Source organism: Salmo salar, chromosome ssa01 (assembly GCF_905237065.1).
Source record: "Salmo salar chromosome ssa01, Ssal_v3.1, whole genome shotgun sequence".
Classification (NCBI taxonomy): domain Eukaryota; kingdom Metazoa; phylum Chordata; class Actinopteri; order Salmoniformes; family Salmonidae; genus Salmo; species Salmo salar.
The window spans coordinates 28516302-28527676 of NC_059442.1; the positions used below are offsets into that span (position 1 = coordinate 28516302).

The window sequence follows — 11375 nt, forward strand, 5'->3', positions numbered from 1 at the left end:
ATGCATGTATTTTCATTTTGTGACGCTTGAGGTGATAGAAATCTGAATGCACTACCACCAGCGCTTTGAATAGTTGTAATTATTCTTATTTTCACACATTCCTACTTGCAAAAACCACATGGACAACCGGTAAAGTAAGTAAAAATACAATTTTATTCAACATGCTGGCTTGTAGTGGTCATGAGAGGAAACGTTCCTGACCCAAATGCTTATTAATGTATGTCGGGTTTCCAGGCTAGCTCTAGGGGTTTTAAACCTACATGGCTGTTTACGTTACGTCCCTTGTCCCACGATTTTTTTTCAAAATGCGCTGTGGCGCCCCCTATCCTAGGGTATCCTCAAGAGGTCACATTAATAATGAACTCTATTAAATATTACAGAAACATTGAGAAAAATATTACACCTAACAACTTTTAATTTAATATCATATAGGATATTTTTTATTTAACCTTTATTTGTAGTCAAACAGCATCATTCAAATCCACAAGCTTCCTCAAAATTCCGCTCACCTCTGTCATCGACCCCATCCCACCCTGACATCCTCTTTCTCATTGTTCCTCTGTCTCCATGGACACAGGTTCTTCTGCTTCATAGTGTCTTTTCATGCCCTTTAGATAGATGCGCAGGCTGTCAAGGTCCAGTATGGAGTCCCTGGATGTTTACAGGAGCCGGGTGGCCAGATGATACACAGAGGAGGAAGACGACAGGTTGACAGACCAGCCGGTACCACAGAATAAAATGGAAGGTACATTTGATCTAAATAACAATAAGAAATAGCCTACTGAAAAAAGCATACCAAGAGCTGTTGGCTGATTTGAGGCAATGGCCTTTGCTTCTTGGATTATGGTTGTAGGCAGTGCAGTCATCTCTGCAGTCCTCAGACCTGCAAGTTAAACATTACAGTAAACCTTTTACTATTTAGGTTAATGATTGGACAACGTTAAAGAGCAGCTGAACGTAATAAGCAACTTATGCTTTTGAAAACGGCCTTTGTGGCATCAATGAGTCAAACATTTATTCTAAAATTGACTACAAAGTGTGTAAATAGGATCATTTTGGTAAAAAAGTATCTCATCCAAAACTGAGATTTGCGAGATAATTAGGAAAAGAAATTGTATGTCGTGGAATAACGGGCACCATAACAGTTTTACTTGGGTTGGGTTTATTTAAATCCTGCCCACAGCTGGAAGCACCCAAGTAATCAACAATTAGACCCCATTGTAATGCCCATGTCCAATTTGGTTTGACATTCAATATCCCCAAAGCCTAAGGGGCTAGTTGGGGACCTCAGTAAATTACACAATGTATATTTAAATGTCAATAGCACCAAATGACTTAGACCAACTATAAATTACAGAAATTCATATACCATGTTGAAAGCATTTAATGAGACAACTAAAAGGTGTGAAACATGAAAATATTGTCTCACTTACATTGTGTAATTTATTGACCGTCCTTAACTAGCCCCACAGATTGGATAGCCAACTTTTCTACTGTTGCACACAGCTGGCTGAAACTAATTGGCGAAAGAAGTTTGCTAGCTAGTCTAGGAAACCTCAAGACAAGATCTGGTTAGGCTGTTTCAAGTTTTCTAGAAGGGTGAGTGACTAACTGTGTAGTGTTTTGGCAGAGTTAAAGTACAAACGCTTTCCACGTTCAAACACACACACACACACAAGACACCCACGTCAAAGCCTGCCTCCAAACCCAAATCTTGTTCTCAGTTGCATTTCCTAATGAGGAGAATTGCAACTGAGGGTAAATCAGGAAGTTCAGCTCCCCTTTAAGAATGTTCAATCGTATTTTCTTACCCTAGTTTCTTTCCTCTGAGCTTCCACGGCTCAGCAGGAAAGTGTAGACAACACTCTCTGTACCCATGTTACCAGTGCCATGTGCTGGTTTTCCACATTGGGGTACAATGTCTCCAGCTCACATACTGTAGCTCCAGGAAGTGTGTGGCAAACAGAGTGAACTCCTGAGATCACCAGGGAAACAGAGCTGAGTACACATATTTAACTTATGCTAGTTTGTGATCTGAGCAGTGCAAGTAACAGGAAGTCAAAGAAAATTAAGGCTTCTATGATTCATACACAACAATCCAATGAATCATCTATTGTTTCAGACAGAGGCACTGTGCTGGTTGGACCTACCCTGAGGCGAAGGAAGAACTTGCAGAGAGTGACATATGACGACGCCCCCCTCAGCACTGGTGCCACGCCCAAGCTCGTCTATGACGAGAGACTTGTCACTTCACATTATGGATTATATATGAGACCTTGAATAAAAAGACAAAATGAAACAAAACTATTTTGCCAAGTTGGGGCAATTCAGAGATTTTAAAAGTCCATACCATATCACTGCATCAGAGTGGCCAGTATGTATTGAAAATGTACCACGTTCATTTCCACCATGAAGGTTGAGGAGTTTGTCTCAAAGTTGTTATCCACCCCGATTCTGATGAAAATCTGTTCAGCAATGCGGAAGTAGGCACAAAGGAGCCTAGGAAAGATCAGACTCATTATATAAATAACTTGTAAGTAAGCCTGTTGAATGGTTACAACACTGGCACACTGAAAATGAAGTTAATTCAGATACTATAAAACAACATTGCATTTTGAATGAAGTGTGTGGTTTTTCCACCTACCTATCTGAGCCATGATCTGGCACAGCACCACCTGTTTGAGGTAGGTGGACTTGCCGCTCATGTTGGGCCCAGCGATGATGACAATGTTGCTGCCCTCAGAGATGTTGTTGGACATGGGCTGCTGGCCAGTAATGCGATCTAGAATGGGGTAACGACCCTGCTTGATGGCCAGTGTGTCTGTGAACTAAGGACACGTTGCAGGCACAGAGCAGAATAACAACTTCAGGAAGAACACTTTAATAATTGATAATTACATTGTTGGTAAATACATTTTTTCCATCTGGGTTGAATTGCTGTGAATTAAATTAATTTGGGTTATTTTATTACTCATTTTATGTGAATAACAAACACTACTAGCATACAGTACATGCAGTTAAAACAGACATCTACAGTTGTCGTGTAATGCAGAGAGATTGGTCTGGTCAAATACAGTAACGGTTACGTAACTCGGGTCATCTGAAAGTGAGATGAATGAGACAGAGAAGGCCGGCAATCAGCACGTGTCTCTACAGAGATCCTTTCAGACAGCTGGGGGCCAGTGGTCACCACCCACATTGCTATTGGGGCTGCTGTCCAGACAACTGAAGCTAACAGGGAAACCAATGTTACATAGAGAGCAGAGCACAGCAGCCTCTTTGTCAATCAGAGAGGAGAAGAGAGGGCGCTGCTGCTGACGCACTGTATTCAATCATGCTGCATTGACTGGCTGCTATGAAAGAAGGATGAGTGGGTGGTTGTTTCTTCAGATACTGACTATACTCAGAGGTCAACCAACTCCAGGGATAGCTTGAATCTGACTGGATCATATGATTAGCGTATCTATGAATTTGAACAACTGGTTTTATGTTCTTTTGCAGAAATGTTGGGTGAAAATGTTTAATTGATTATATTTATTCACTTTCCTGCTTGACTTAACAGTCTGAGATGGTGCATGCATTGGCTAGTGACAGCAGCATGTCTAGCATAGACACAGAATCGGACAGCTTGTATAGGCAGTGGATATGCTCATGAACTGTACTCAGCAGCTGGCACCACCCTGGGAAGAGACAGGTGTAAACAAGTCAACGTGATCTAAAACTCCACAACAGACCAAACAGCCCCATCTACTGGGTAAACAATCAGTACATCCAATTTCCCCCAGTTTTCTTTCATGCCACATGATAAATACAGAAATAAAGGGAAAGGTTGGTCAATCAGAACAAAGCAAATAAACTATTTTTATGATCACATTATTCAATGAAAATGTAGCTCTGCCTCAGAATTTTGGCCAACCAATGGCAGCGCTCCAATGGATAGCAACTGTCATCAAGTCCGACACCTTGGACAAGCTCACGTTTATATCGCATGAAAGCCAGTGAGTGCTATGGCAAAAAAGAAAAATTAAATGGCTAAATAATTGAACTGTGCACCAGGACGACTTGCTACTGTGATTACTGAAATGCAGAGCCTGTTTGAGTATTTAATCAGAAATTAAACTTTTGCTACATTGTTTGCTAGTTCAGTTGGTTAGCTACTAGCTAGCTCTGTCTCATTGACCACCAAACGTTGCTAAGCTAGTCACTTATTCGTTTTTTCTCAAAATGTATGTTAGCTAGTTAAGTTAGCAATGTTATGAATACAATTCCATCTGCTGTCGACATCAGGATACAATTTGAGAGCACTAGTTTGCTCCAAAAGTAGTTATAGCTTTCACTGCACACTGACTGAATTCAATGCCATTCAGTGGCTAGCTATACTACAAACATAATTTTACCAGGTTCCCGTAAAGCAATTATAATGACAGTCCACCACAACATACCCAAGAGTTTCCTGATTAGAAAAAACCTAGTTTGGATCATTGTGAGGGGATTTCGTTTGTGGTTAAATGGGCAGCCGTGAGCTGCCCAGTGACATGAGCCTACTTGACGAGCTAAATTACTTCTATGCTCGCTTTGAGGAAAGCAACACTGAAGCATGCATGAGAGCATCAGCTGTTCCAGAAGACTGTGTGATCACGCTCTCCGTAGCCGATGTGAGTAAGACCTTCAAACAGGTCAACAGGGCCAGACGGATTACCAAGGCCACTGGGCCAGACGGATTACCAGGACATGCACTCCGAGCATGTGCTGACCAACTAGCAAGTGTCCTTGACGGAGTCTGTAATACCAACATGTTTCAAGCAGATCACCATAGTCCCTATGCCCAAGAACACTAACAGGCTGACCACACCGCTTGCGTCACGTGTGCGAGCGTTGCAAAATAGATTAATAAATGTATGTTATTCAATTATTGCACCCACAATGCTCGTGTGCGCCAACGAGCGTCTGCGTTGCCAAGGGCTAAAATAGAAATCAGTTCTATTTCTGGCGCAGATCGCCCTTCAAGTCCTGCCTCTCCCATCTCCTCATTGGTTTATAGAAGCAGGTACCCACGTGCCATCTCATTGGTTATACCCACGTGGGTGACTGAAAGATGAACGAGGTCAGTGGAAGTAATGCACCTAATCTATGAAAGTTTCCAATCGCAATATAAAGTGAAGAGAAGAAAAAGCCTGGAAGGAAGAGAGATGACTAGAAACGATTCGGTTGACTGTTTTATGTGTGGGTTAATGGCAGAGTAGAGGACCTTGTGCATTTCAGGTAAAATAACAACTCAATGTTTATATCCCAGGACACATTAGCTAGCAACAGCAAGCTAGCTAAATAGTACAAATTAGCTAGCAAGTACAAGCTAACTAGCTAAATTGCCATAAATGTTTAATGCTTTTCGACCTGTCCCCAAATTAATATAATTGTTTCAGAGTTTTTGATATTTTAACCTGCGTGTCGTGATCATGTTTGGTGTGGGGTGACAAAATAAATGTATGCACGATGGCGCACGCGCGCAGCCGGTTTGGGTTCTGTGTAAGGTAACCTGCCTAAATGACTAATGACTACCGACCCATAGCACTCACGTCTGTAGCCAATAAGTGCTTTGAAAGGCTGGTCATGGCTCACAACACCATTATCCCAGAAAGCCTAGACCCACTCCAATTTGCATACTGACCCAAAAGATCCACAGATGATGCAATCTCTATTGCCCTTTCCCAACTGGACAAAAGGAACACCTACGTGAGAATTGTATTAATTGACTACAGCTCAGCGTTCAACACCACAGTGCCCTCAAAGCTCATCACTATGCTAAGGACCCTGGGATTAAACACCTCCCTCTGCAACTGGATCCTGGACTTCCTGACGAGCCGCCCCCAGGTGGTAAGGGTAGGTAGCAACATCTGCCACGCTGATCCTCAACACGGGGGCCCTCGGTTGCGTGCTCAGTCCCCTCCTGTACTCCCTGTTCATCGATGACTGCATGGCGGCGGCAGGTAGCCTAGTGGTTAGAGTGTTGGGCCAGTAACCGAAAGGTTGCTGGATCAAATCCCTGATCTTTCTGCCCCTGAACAAGGCAGTTAACCCACTGTTCCCAGGTAGGCCGTCATTGTAAATAAGAATTTGTTCTTAACTAACTTGCCTAGTTTAATAAAGGTTAAATACATTTTTTAAATTGTATTTAATGGCCAGGCACGACTCCAACACCATTATTAAGTTTGCCGACGACACAACAGTGGTAGGCCTGTCTCAACGATGAGACCGCCTATAGAGAGGTCAGAGACCTGGCCATGTGGTGCCAGGATAACAAGCTCTATCTCAATGTGTTCAAGACAAAGGAGATGATTGTGAACTACAGGAAAAGGAGGACGAGCACGCCCCCATTCTTATCGACGGAGCTGTAGTGGAACAGGTTGAGAGCTTCAAGTTCCTTGGTGTCCACATCACCAACAAACTATCATGGTCCAAACACACCAAGACAGTCGTGAAGAGGGCACAACAAAGCCTATTCCCCCCCGGATGGCTGAAAAGATTTGGTATGGGTCCTCAGATCCTCAAAAGGTTCTACAGCTGCACCATCCAGAGCATCCTGACTGGTTGCATCACTGCCTGGTATGGCAACTGCTTGGCCCCTGACCGCAAGGCACTACAGAGGGTAGTGCGTACGGCCCAGTACATCACTGGGGCCAAGCTTCCTGCCATCCAGGACCTCTGTACCAGGCGGTGCCCGAGGAAGGCCATAAAAATTGTCAGACTCCAGCCACCCTAGTCATAGACTGTTCTCTCTGCTAACGCACAGGAAGCGGTACCGGAGCACCAAGTCTAGGTCCAAAAGGTTTCTTAACAGCTTCTACCCCCAAGCCATAAGACTCCTGAACAGCTAATCAAATGGCTACCCAGACCATTTGCATTGCCCCAACCCTCTTTTACACTGCTGCTACTCTCTGGTTATTATCTATTCATAGTCACTTTACCTCTACTTACATGTACATATTACCTCAATTACCTCAACTAATTACCGCACATTGACTCTCTACCGGTACCTCCTGTACCGCTACTGTTATTTTACTGCTGCTTTTTATTTATTATTTTTAACTTATCTATTTTTAACTTCACACTTATTTTTCTTAAAACTGCATTGTTGGTTAAGGGCTTCTAAGTAAGCGTTTCACTGTAAGGTCTACACCTGTTGTATTGTGACAAATAACATTTGATTTGGGCTTCCCAGTGGAAATTATGGCCGAGGTTGCAACATTAACTAAGGGGGGCAGGGCTTAGCGAAGGGTCAGTTGTGAGGCTATTTAGCTCCTCTTTACTCATACATAGGGCATGTGGAATCACAGAGATCAAAAATCTTCATCGTGTCTGCTGTGGTGAAGCTGTAGTTGTTCTTGTGCTTTGTCACCTGAGGGAAGAGCCATTATAAAACACAGCAAAGGTATGAAAATACATTACAATAGAGAATGCTGGCACGTGTTGTTGTAATATAGAGCCACAGCAATTCTGACAGGTACAGCCCATTTTAAATAATGAACATGAAGCAATGACACCTTGTAATGAGTTTCCCTCACTTAAAGCTCTGTATAACCTACTCATCATTGCAATTGTCCAGTATTGCCAGTTATAGAGGTGTTCATCAAATAGGCTATTAGATGTACCTTGATGAAGTCAGCTTGGATCTTCCCATCAGGTGAAGCCACCCCTCCAGTTTCATCTGGATGAACCCTCGAGCTGTGCTAAAGCGCATCGGCAACCCATACTTCTCCCCCACCTGGTCAACCAGCCCTGTGCATCTTTCTTTTTTTATTGTCACACTTGCCCCCCTACCTGTGGTCCCTGTTGTTGACAACCAACTCCAGGTTAGTGGCAGACGTTGAGCTGATGTGTAACCTTTATTTAACTAGGCAAGTCAGATAAGAACAAATTCTTATTTACAATGACAGCCTACCCCAGCCAAACCCGGACAACACCGGGAGTCCCATAGGGCGGTGCACAATTGGACCAATCACAGTCGGTTGTGATTCAGCCAGGAATCGAACTAGGGTCTGTAGTGACGCCTCTAGCACTGAGATGCAGTGGCTTAGACCGCTGCGCCACTCAGGAGCCCGAGTGGTCATGGCAGTCTGCTCACTACCTTTGAAGCTCACTTTCAGTGATTTGGGTGCATAGATGGAGTTCTGAATGAACTCCAAGTATCTCTGGGGCACACATCTGCTGGATGTACTCCAGCCCTTTTCTCTCATTGCAGTGAAAGCTACTGACTGAAACATAAAGGTTAGGCAACAAATAACACATAAGACATAACGAAGGTGTCTCACTTCAGCAGTATAGGCAGACCACCTAGACTCAGTACCTGAACGTTTTCTGTGATGAGGTTGTATGGCTTGGTCCCTTTGCCTTTCTCACTGGCAGTACTGGCAGTGTCTGGCATTAGTATCTCCAGTGAAACCAGGATGTAAAGCTTGGTGATAACCTGGAAGTGGATGAGAGATAAGTTTAACATGCATTCAGTACTTTCAGTTCAGACTGAGATAACCATGCACTTAGCTAGGCCTCATGGAGATGAATTTGTCTGCCTCTCCCTGTTCTGAGATACTGCCGATAGTAAACTAATTCAGCCTGTTTGTTTACTATGTTCTACCTTGGCATAGGTCCCAGTGTCTGCAAAATGAGAGAACCAGTTCTGCACATTTCAGGTTGATACTGGCCATGCCAATCTCTCCCCTGGCCAACCCATGCCCTTCTACCACCGCAACAATCACAGAGGCAGCAGTGGCCGAGGTCACAGAGGAGCAGCCAGTGGTCACTGCAGGCATGGAGAGAGCGGAATAATTAAACTCTCAAACTGCGACAGCCTAGTGAAAAACAACTCAGCTGTGTGTGTCTGAGCTGTAGCTTTACCAGAGGGTTCAGTCTGTGGCATTTATGCAAAGTGTATTCCTACAGCCAGCTGGGGTCCTCCTGAGTCTGGGGGTTCCCCCTATGGGTCTGGGAGTCCCACTAAACAAGGAGCCAGAGGGTGGGACAGATTAACATGTCCTGCCCCCTCTGAAGCTGTGATTCACTTGACCTGGGTCAAAGAAAGGCAATCAACTTGTAAGTTACTAGGCTACTGTACATCTCAAAATAAGCCTGCCTGGCTAAGTCACTTGTGCCTTGTAATTAAAAATATAAAAATGTGTATAAGCTTTATTTACAGAATTTAGCAGTCCTCAACTTTGCCAACATGGTTTCCATTTTATCACAATTGTTAGCTTAGCTAGCTAGCATGCTTGATTACATAGCTAACTTCAACTTGTCTAGGCCTACTTTTTTGAGAAGTCCTGCAACACCTGCTGTGCTTGCAGGAATAGTTGGATTTGATCTAGTACTGGCATCATCCAAACCAAGGGGAAGCAAGGGGAAAGCAATGAAGATGTTGACCAAAGACGGAGCTACACGGGCCCATTTTGGACGCCTCAATGATCCAAAGGTGACAGCTCCCAGCTTCTTCCGGAGACCGAAGTGTTGTTCGGTGTACCCTCCTTTTTACTGCTTAGAAGCATTCCTGAGTTTTGATGGGGATTCGGCACACGAATTTAGAGAAACTGTACGCTGGTTGCATGAGCTGAATAAAAGGCCCCATACATTTTCCGTATGCACTAAAAATGTATTTCTCTCAAATTTTGTGCACAAATTTGTTTGAATCCCTGTTAGTGAGCATTTCTCCTTTGCCAAGATAATCCATCCACCTAACAGGTGTGGCATATCAAGAAGCTGATTAAATAGCATGATCATAATACAGGTGCACCTTGTTCTGGGTACAGTAAAAGGACACTCTAAAATGTACAGTTTTTTCACACTATACTGGACTTGCTAAACGTACAGTAGTCCTTATGCAGCTATCCAATTAACTAAACACTCATAAAAATTGTCTGTGAGAAGCAGGCTGGCGTTTTGGAAGTTTACTTGAATCACAGTGTGAAACTGCAACAAACACCAACTTACATGTTTTCAGTTACAGTAGCAAAGAGCACAGAATGTCTTACACAATAACTGCACTAAATTTATGAAATAAGGAATAAGAGTACTTCATTTAGAGTCAAATATAAAATAAAGTTACTAGAATGCAACTGTATGCTTAATATTGCTTAACTAGATGTCCCTAAGGAGAAATAGCACTGAAGCTAATGCAAAGAAGCTAACAGCTAACTAAATATGTTACAGAAACATGAAAATTATGTGATAAACATTTATATTGTGTTAATAAACAAATGTACTAACAGACATTGCATCTTACAAAGCTTATAAAGAAGGATGTTGAAGGATTGTAACTACTCTGTCACTTGCACATCTGAAACTGCTTCCTGTCACATGACACAAAAAGGTCAATTCTACACTGCTGCACTTACATTTACATTTAAGTCATTTAGCAGACGCTCTTATCCAGAGCGACTTACAAATTGGTGCATTCACATTATGATATCCAGTGGAACAACCACTTTACAATAGTGCATCTAAATATTTTAGGGGGGGGGGGGGGGATTAGAAGGATTACTTAGTCCTATCCCAGGTATTCCTTAAAGAGGTGGGGTTTCAGGTGTCTCAGGAAGGTGATGATTAACTAAAACTGCCATTAGGGGGTGGTAAACAACTAACAAGTCCAGAACACTCCCCGCCTGGGGTCATTAACGATCCCATATAAACCTAACTCTGACCACTGGGATATTATGAAGAAAGATGGACAACCACTTCGGAGATAGGCCGAGAGAAGACCTTCATAGTTCCCTCCTTGACAACTCTGACATTGACTTTCCTCACCATTCCGTCCCAGCTGTGAAGGGTCTTCACAACGATGGCCATAGGCCATTAATTTCTTTTAGCCTGACTGTCCTTCATTAAGACCATATCCCCTTCTTTAAGATCTGGCCTCTTGTCCTGCCACGTACGTCGGCTCTGCAGCGTGCAGAGATACTCCCACCGGCACCTGTTCCTAAAGGTGTCCACTAGACTTTGCACCCACTTCCACTCTTGCTTGTAGAGTTCTACGTTCCAGATCTTGCCTGGTGGTGGAGGGGTGACGACAGTCTTCTGGGCCAAGAGCACAGCTGGAGTGAGGATGAGGGGTGATTCTTGTTCTGAAGATACTGGGACGAGGGGCCTGGCATTCATCACAGCAATGACCTTGGCCATCAGTGTTGTCAGGACTTCGTTTGCAAGGAATGAAGATCCACGTTGGAGGAGCATGCAGTCAAGTATACGACGAGCGATGCCAATCATCCGCTCCCATGTACCACCGATATGGGATGAGTGAGGTGGGTTGAACACCTACAGTTGAAGTCGGAAGTTTACAACAACACTTAGGTTGGAGTCATTAAAACTCGTTTTTCAACCACTCCACAAAT

The 11375-nt window shown here is 43.5% G+C and overlaps 1 pseudogene; it reads right to left on the reverse strand.

Moving 5' to 3' along the window:
• Positions 1-509: 509 nt before the first annotated feature.
• On the reverse strand, positions 510-11163 carry LOC106586026 (mutS protein homolog 4-like; annotated as a pseudogene).
• Positions 11164-11375: the final 212 nt, after the last annotated feature.